Below are 8003 nucleotides of genomic sequence, written 5' to 3' on the forward strand. Positions count from 1 at the left end.
CCAGCCTTCCAGAGCGAAATCACCCTCCATCCTAACTGCCCAGTCACCAGGCAGTGTCCTTTCAAAACAACACCTGGTTGCCCTGACAACGGGCTTGGTGAGGTCATCACCAGGGATCTGACTGGTCAGAACAGGGATGATGGTTCCCAAGGGTGGGGGCCTCCCCGGGCCCACAGATGGGAGAGCTGGGCTCATACCCAGGACTCATGTCCAGGAGAACCTTCCACCTGGGGTCTGGGGACTGCTCACGTGTGAACCCTCTGATTCTCAGATACCCCCTCGGAGGACAGGGGTCAATGTCGCCTCAGCCTGTTTTTTGTTTTTTTTTTAAATTATATTTTTTTGTAGAATATAACATATTCTACAATACATTGAGGTGATGACTTTCCAAGTACAATTTAACAAGTAGTTAGAAAACAAATTTCAAAGAATATTATGGGTCACAGATCCACAATTTCAGTTTTTTCCCTCATTGTGAAATATAACGTATATGCAAAAAGGTAATAATTTTCAACCTAAGATTTAACAAGTAGTTATGTAGGAAATTTCCAGAAATGTTGAGTAACAGTACCATAATTTCAGTTATTTCCTTATTGTGAAGTATAACGTATATACAAAAATGTAAGAAGTTTCAAATTACACTTTAACAAGTAGCTATAGACCAAATTTCAAAGAATTATGGGTTACAGTTTCACCATTTCAGTTCTTTACCTCTAGCTATTCTAATACCCTAGCAACTAAGAAAAGGAAAATTATACAGAGATTCAGTATTCACAATCCTTTGTTAAATTCCATCTTGTCTATTGGTACCCCTTCCTCTAGCTTCACCATCACAATCTTCATGGCAGTCCAGACAGGGACCCTGTGACCTGAGGACAGAGACAGAGCCTTGGCTGCGGGCTTCGGAGGTAAACACGAGAACAGTGTCCAAAGAGGGCACACGGGGGCCTGCCAGGGTAGGAGGCCATGAGGGGCTGTGGGATTTGGCCCCTGCCCTGTGTTGCCAGTGACCTCTTTTCTGAGGAATCTAAAAATGAGGATGCCAACTCCTTCTCCCCAGGCTGCTCCCATAGACCACCTGAGGCTTTCTGTTCTGCTGATGAAGAACCAGTTACTCCTTCTGATATATTTAAAAGAACTTGTACCCCAAAATACTCAAGTACAATTTCCAAATGATAGAAAGTGGAAAGGCCTTACTATAATAACTGGAACAGACAGCTCATATCTTTCAAGTCCTATAGTAAAAAAGTGTAGAAGCGAAGTCGCCCAAGCCAGAAGGGAGAGAGTGAGAAACGGTCTTGCGGAGCCTGGGAGAAGCTGTGAACGTCCTCAGGAAAGCAGCAAGCCCTTGTCAACCTTCTCCAATAGAGACAACATGCAACCATCTTGTCCTCTGTGTAAAAAGAAAACAGAAGGGGGCTGTGGCTGTTACTTCAATCACAGAAAAAAGTCATAAGTGTCGTTAACAAGGCTGAATACAGTTTTGACCAAACATATGCTTAACAACATGCTATAATGGCCAGACTAATTATAGAATGAAATAAGAAAACTATTCTTAGAAATTAGATATAATCAATAGCAATCTCTTTTCTATTTTTAAAGTAAAAGTTGCATTATAGTACTCTTACAGAAGTCATGGCTTAATTAGAAATATTTTCAGTAGAGTTTTGCAAATGTGCAAGGTTAAGTTTGAATCTCTAATAATTCTATGAATACCCTCCTTTTTTTGACTCACCTGTGGTTCACCACCTATCCATCACCCATGGTTCAAACATAAAAATAGAATATGATTGAACTGAATGCATCCTATGTTAAAGGCTCTATAAAGACTCTGTAACTTAGGCTGGAGGAGTCTTCTGATCTCATATCCAACTAATTCTGGAAGGTCCCCATGCTTGGTAATGGATCAACTTATTTTCACATTGTAAACTTGTTCCTTCAACCTTAAGTTCTCCTTCAGTAAAAATGTGTGGAAGTTGAATTCTTGTCTCGGGTGCTCTTTATTTTAAACTATTGTCTGTCCTATACTCTCATTGGAGTGGGAGGTTGCTAGAATGAAGCCCAAACCGACTGAATCACGATCTGAAAAGGCTCAGGCCTTTTTTAACGGAGATCACAGGTTTGAGGTGTCAAGAGACAAACCTGTGACAAACTGGTGCCCAATGCGGGGCTTGAGACAAGAATAATTTTGATTTTATACTTCGTATCTTGGTTAATTTATCCCTAGAACTTGAAGCACAGTCTAAGGTAATGGCTCAACCCTGAAACAGCAACCTGGAGGGCTCCAACCCCACTGAAAAGAGGGACCCTGCACCCTCACTCCCAAATAAGGCATTTTTTCAAGAGGAGCTGGGGAAATGGTCGGGCTAAGGACAGGAGAAGGGTGCAGCCCCAGGTGAGGGCCTCGGACCTTTTCCCCAGGAAGATGAGGCTGCCAGGCTCAGCCCATCAGCCCCAGCGACTGCCAAGCCTCTTTCAGCCACTGAGCATACGTGTGTATGTCAGGAGATGAACAAATTCACTTACGGACAAAGCAGCTGCTCTTCCTCGACCATCATGGAAACCCCTGGTCTCCAGTTGTCACTGAGGCACCTTCTCCAAGGGGCTTCTGAAGGTCAAGCTATGTGAGACAGGGCATGCTTAAGAGAAATAAGCCTCATTCTCCTATACCACAAGGAAACCTCTCTCCTGCCTTCTTCCCAGCACTTACCACCATAGGGTGGGGGGCCGATGCTGATAGGATAAGGCCAGCCAGCTTTTTGCCTCCTCTCTTTAACTCCCCACAAGCCCTCATTTCCTGTGCCTGCTAACGTCGGCAATGAAGAGGAGAAAAGGAGAGGCCCCCATCTCCTGATGCCAGAGATGGGATCCCAACGTGGCAGAGCCCAAGTGCCTCTGTAAACTGAAGCATGCTGTTCCGGAATAAGAGAGGTGATGGCGTTCACTGTTATCAGAAAAGTACAGTGGAGTTTTGCATGTGTCCATCCCAGGACCAGCTGAGGACTAAGCCAGTGTGGGCAGCAGCTGTGGTCCAGGGCAGGGCCTGTGAGGCTGGAATCCTTACATCCAGTCTCCCCACCGCTCATGAGAAAGAACAACAATTCTCCCACCTCCACCCCACCGAGGTGCCCATCTCCCCACGGGCCAGGTAACGCTGGGCAGGTAGTGACCAGGACACAGATGCTCAGGAAAGCAGTCATCCAGAGAGGTTACCTGGAGCAAGAGACCCAGCCACTGGCGCTTCTGAGTATTAAACAACAACAACAACAACAACAAAGCAATTAGCCTCCAGTCGTGAGTCTCCATCCACACCTAGGAAGATGCAAAGCTCTACCTCAGCGAATTTTCCAAACAAAATACATGTTTCTTTTTTGCTTCTGCCGCTATTCAAGTTCACCAAGAGACGGGAAACCCACCGCTGACCGGAAGCCTGGCTGGGTAGCGGAACGAGGAGCTGCTTCTTGGTAAAGGTCTCCTCCTAGGAGGCAGGCAGTGCGCACCCCAAATCCTGCCCTCGCCCCCTTCCTGGGCCCGGATCCGTAGTTCCCTCCCGGGTTGCTACCCCTTCTCCCTCCGGGGAAACGGTTTCTCAGGACTCCAGGATGGGGACGCAGCTTCTAAAACCTGCTGGCGCAACCCGAAGCCCCCACCCCCACACCCCCCTCCATCCTGACCATGACGAAGTTTTCCCACATCCGCACATCCTCCCGCTCCTTATCTTACCCAGCGAAGCTGCCCCCAGTCCCGCGGAAAGACGCCCCCCGCAAGCCCGCCCAGAAGCTGGACCAGGTGCAGCCCCTCCGCGCTCCTGGACGCGTCTACACAAACTTGTTCGCCCATGGCTGGGGGAAACCCTGCTCTCAGCCCGCGCTGGGGTCCCGGCTTGGGCAACCGGGAGGCAGCACTCACCCCGCGATCCCGGACCGCTGGGGTGCCCGGCATCGGCGGCCACAAGCCCGCCTCCCCAGGGCGGCGAGCCCGCAGCTCCGCAGCGCCCGGAGCCGCTGCGCCCCGGCGCCCTCACGCCCCAGGGCCGCCCGCTGCGAACGACAGAGGCGCCCCCGGCCCAAGGCGTCGGCCGCCTGGCTCCCTCGGGCTGCGGCCGTCCGGGGTGCACCGCGCGGGGAAGCTGCGGTGTGCACTGGGCGGCGGACGCCGAGCGCGGCGGGCGAGCGAGCCGGCGCCCGGCTCTGCACACGCTCACTGGCGCGGCGGAGGGGCAGCGGCCGGCTGCCGCCGGGTCCTAGAGGCGCCCGCAGCGGCTCGCGGGGAGGAGTCGCGGCTTCGGTGGCGGGGACCCTCACCCTGACCCCGGCCGGGGGACACGCACACGGGCGACGGCGCCTCGCGCCACTGCCACGCAAAGAAGCTGACACCCACTCTCTTCCACACCCGCCCAGCAACAGCCTTACTCACTGTGATACACGCACGCGACCGCATCGACAGCCACACACACACACACGCGTACCCATACACACTGGGCAATGCCACACACGAGCACGCCGCCACACTCAAATGCAAACAGTGGCAGGCGCACACTGATACAAAGACACACTGAAAATCCTATTTCACAGACGAATACATTGACAGCCACACTCCCATGCACACACACCCTGGGCTCTGTCTCCCAGAAGCAGACTGTGATCCTGTGACAGGCGCACACACACATAAACACACACACTGCCACACAGTTGTTCACCCTGATCCAAACACAGAATCAGACACACACTGGGTCACTGTCCTGTAGAGACCTAAACACTGACACCCACATTCTTGTGCACAGACACACACATATACACACAACTCTGCCACACTCACAAACAAGCACATACAGGAATGGACACACACACACACAGTCTGATACAGTTACTCACGGAGTCACTACCATGCAGACAAACACACTGACACCCTCTACCCTGCCCACACATACAGAGCTCTGCCACCAGCTTACTACACTGCCCCACATGACACAAGCAGCCACACTCAACACCCAGTGACGGACCCACACCTTGACATAGTCACAAACAGAAGCAGGGGCGCATTCCAGAGTCCACTGACAGGCTCTTGTTGAGACACACAGAAGGCTCTGACACACGCACTGAGGTGGACACTCACTGATACAGTCACGGCTATACAACCACACTGCTGTACCCAATACTCCTCTTCAAGGGCTGGATCCAACCTTCCGCATTTCCCACACACACACCCCACCCCTGCTCCCCAGAAGCCCCAAGCCCCAGTGCCCACCCCTGCCCTGCCGGGTGCACCGGAGGGCTCTGTCCTCACCCAGGGCTGCCGCTGAGATGCTCAGAGAGGCTGAGGCCCCGCAGAGGCTGAGGGAGCAGGTGGCTGTGGCCCTAACCCCGTCTTCCTGAGAGGGAGTTTCTTGCCTCCAACTCCCGCTACGGGCAGAGCTGACTGGTAAGGCTGAGAGGAGCCCGTTTGCAACAGGCACAGGACAGGCAGGCAGAGGAAGTCTGGGACTGTTAGGAGCCCCATTTATGTAGGTCAGTCATGTGGCTCCCGGATCAGAAGAGACTTGCTTAAGTTCACCCAGTCAGTCAGGTAAAGCACCAGGATTCGAACAGAGTCCACACCCTCAGAATGAAGGCTGAGGGTGCTAGAGTCCTTGAGTTATTGAGGGGTACACAGAGTGAGAGACAGGCCCTGTGTTGCCCAGCATTCCTAGCTTGCAGAAGACTCCTTCACACATGCATATCCTTCACAAAATGCATATCCTTCACAAAATGTGAATATTTGTGCTGTTACAACACAACACAGCAATAATCCACCATGCACTTTTTCAATGCTTTGCAGGTTCAAAGCCCTCCCCAGAACCAACGACCTAGGATTTTTCAATTGTCAGCACTGACCCAGGGAAGGGTGGAGTTAAGATACAGAGTCAAAGGAAAAACTCAAGTGTAGGAGACAACTCTCTAAAGGGCTTATCTTTCCTAAGAAAAGAGGAGGGGTGGAGCCCAGCTCATGTGGATGTTGTCCCTCAGAGAACTCAAACCCCAGGGCCTGGGGTGGGAGGAGGGGACAGAAACAGCTTAAGCTGGGCTTCTGACACCCTCAGTCCCTGATGGGGTCAGGGTCCACTGAGAATTAAATACACCATACCTCTTTAAACCAGTGGAGAGCTGCAAGCTGACAAGCACCACCTGCTGGGTGGGATAGGAAAATCACAGAGGCTAGAGGCCTCATAGGAAAATCTGATAATCTCACTCTCAGGGAAACCTGATACTGAATACAGTCTCCTCCTGAGACCTGGGCCCATCTGGGAAAATCTGATTGGGATAATCAACGAAACCAGATATCTAGACAACAAAAAATTACAAATCACACTAGGAAAAGCAAAGATATGGCCCAGTCAAAGGAACAAACTTACACTTCAACTGACATACAGGAGTTGAAACAACTAATTATTAATCAAACAAATCTTCTAAATCAATTCAAAAATCAAATCAGTGAGTTGAGGGAAGATATGGCAAAAGAGATGAAGGCTATAAAGAAGTCACTGGGCAAACATAAGGAAAAATTGAAAGTTTGGAAAAACAATTGGCAGAACTTATGGGAATGAAAGGCACAATAGAAGAGATGAAAAACACAATGGAGACATACAACAGCAAATTTGAAGAGGCAGAAGACAGGATTCATGAATTGGAGGAGAGGACATCTGAAATCCTACACACAAAAGCACAAATAGGGAAAAGAATGGCAAAATATGAGCAGGGTTTCAGGGAACTGAATGACAACTTGAAGCACATGAATATGCATGTCATGGGTGTCCCAGAAGGAGAAGAGAAGGGAAAAGGGGCAGAAAGAATAATGGAAGAAATAATCACTGAAAATTTCCATCTCTTATGAAAGACATAAAATTACAGATCCAAGAAGTTCAGCATACCACAAACATAATAGATCTGAGTAGACTGATTCCAAGACACTTAGTAATCAGATTATCCAATGTCAAAGACAAAGAAAGAATTCTGAAAGCAGCAAGAGAAAAGCAATCCATCACATACAAAGGAAGCCTGATAAGACTACGTTCAGATTTCTCAGTAGAAACCATGAAGACAAGAAGGCAATGGTCGAGATATATTTAATATACTGAAAGAGAAAAACTGCCAACCAAGAATTCTATATCTGGAAAAACTGTCCTTCACAAATGAGGGAGAATTTAAAACATTTTCAGACAAACAGACACTGAGTTTGTGAACAAGGTACCTGCTCTGCAAGAAACTAAAGTGAGCACTACAGGCAGATAGGAAAAGACAGGAGAGAGAGCTTTGGAGAAGAATGTAGAAATGAAGACTTTCAGTAAGGCTAAAGAGAGAGAGAGATGGAAAAAATAAAATAAAGTAGGATATGACATACAAAATCCAAAAGACAAAATGGTGGACAGTAGGCATTATACTGTGTGAAATTACCCAGAAACAAAAGGACAGATACTGTATGGTCTCATTAATATGGACTAACAATGAAGAGGGAAATTTGTGAGTTGAAAACACAAGTTATCAGGAGATAGAAAGAGGTTAGAGATTGGACAATTGGTGCTGAAGGAATACAGAAGTTTCAACAGGATTGATTGCATAGATCCAGAAATGGATAGCACAATACTGTATGATGATAGCACAATACCATAAGTACTCTGAACAAAGATGAGTGTGAGTATGGTTGAAAGAGGAAGGCTAGGGGCATGTATGACACCAGAAGGAAAGATAGAAGATAAACACTGGGATTGTACAGCCTAGTGAAACCTAGAGTGGTCACTGACAGTGATTAAATGTACAAATATAAGAATGTTTTTAAATGATGGAGAGCAAATGAATGTCAACATTGGAAGGTGTTTAAAATTAGACAGTATAGGGGAAAAAACAATCAATGCAAACTAGAGTCTATAGTTAACAGTAACATTGAAAGATGATTCTATTAATTGTAACAAAGGCAATATACCAAAGCTAAACGTCTATAAGAGGGGGATATAAGTGAGTGATGGGAAT

The 8003-nt window shown here is 48.3% G+C and overlaps 1 long non-coding RNA gene across 2 annotated transcripts; it reads right to left on the bottom strand.

Annotated features, from left to right (window-relative positions):
• Positions 1-686: 686 nt before the first annotated feature.
• On the bottom strand, positions 687-4106 carry LOC119524469. Of its 2 annotated transcripts, XR_005214825.1 has the most exons (4): positions 3910-4106; positions 2711-2912; positions 2527-2620; positions 687-1393 (listed from the first exon to the last, which is right to left on the bottom strand). It is a non-coding gene; the product is annotated as an uncharacterized LOC119524469 (long non-coding RNA). The 2 variants fall into 2 exon arrangements; XR_005214824.1 differs by lacking the exon at positions 3910-4106 and having other exon boundaries at positions 2711-3617.
• Between the last annotated feature and the right edge of the window lie 3897 nt (positions 4107-8003).

This window comes from Choloepus didactylus, assembly GCF_015220235.1.
Source record: "Choloepus didactylus isolate mChoDid1 chromosome 11 unlocalized genomic scaffold, mChoDid1.pri SUPER_11_unloc1, whole genome shotgun sequence".
NCBI classification, from domain to species: Eukaryota; Metazoa; Chordata; class Mammalia; order Pilosa; family Megalonychidae; genus Choloepus; species Choloepus didactylus.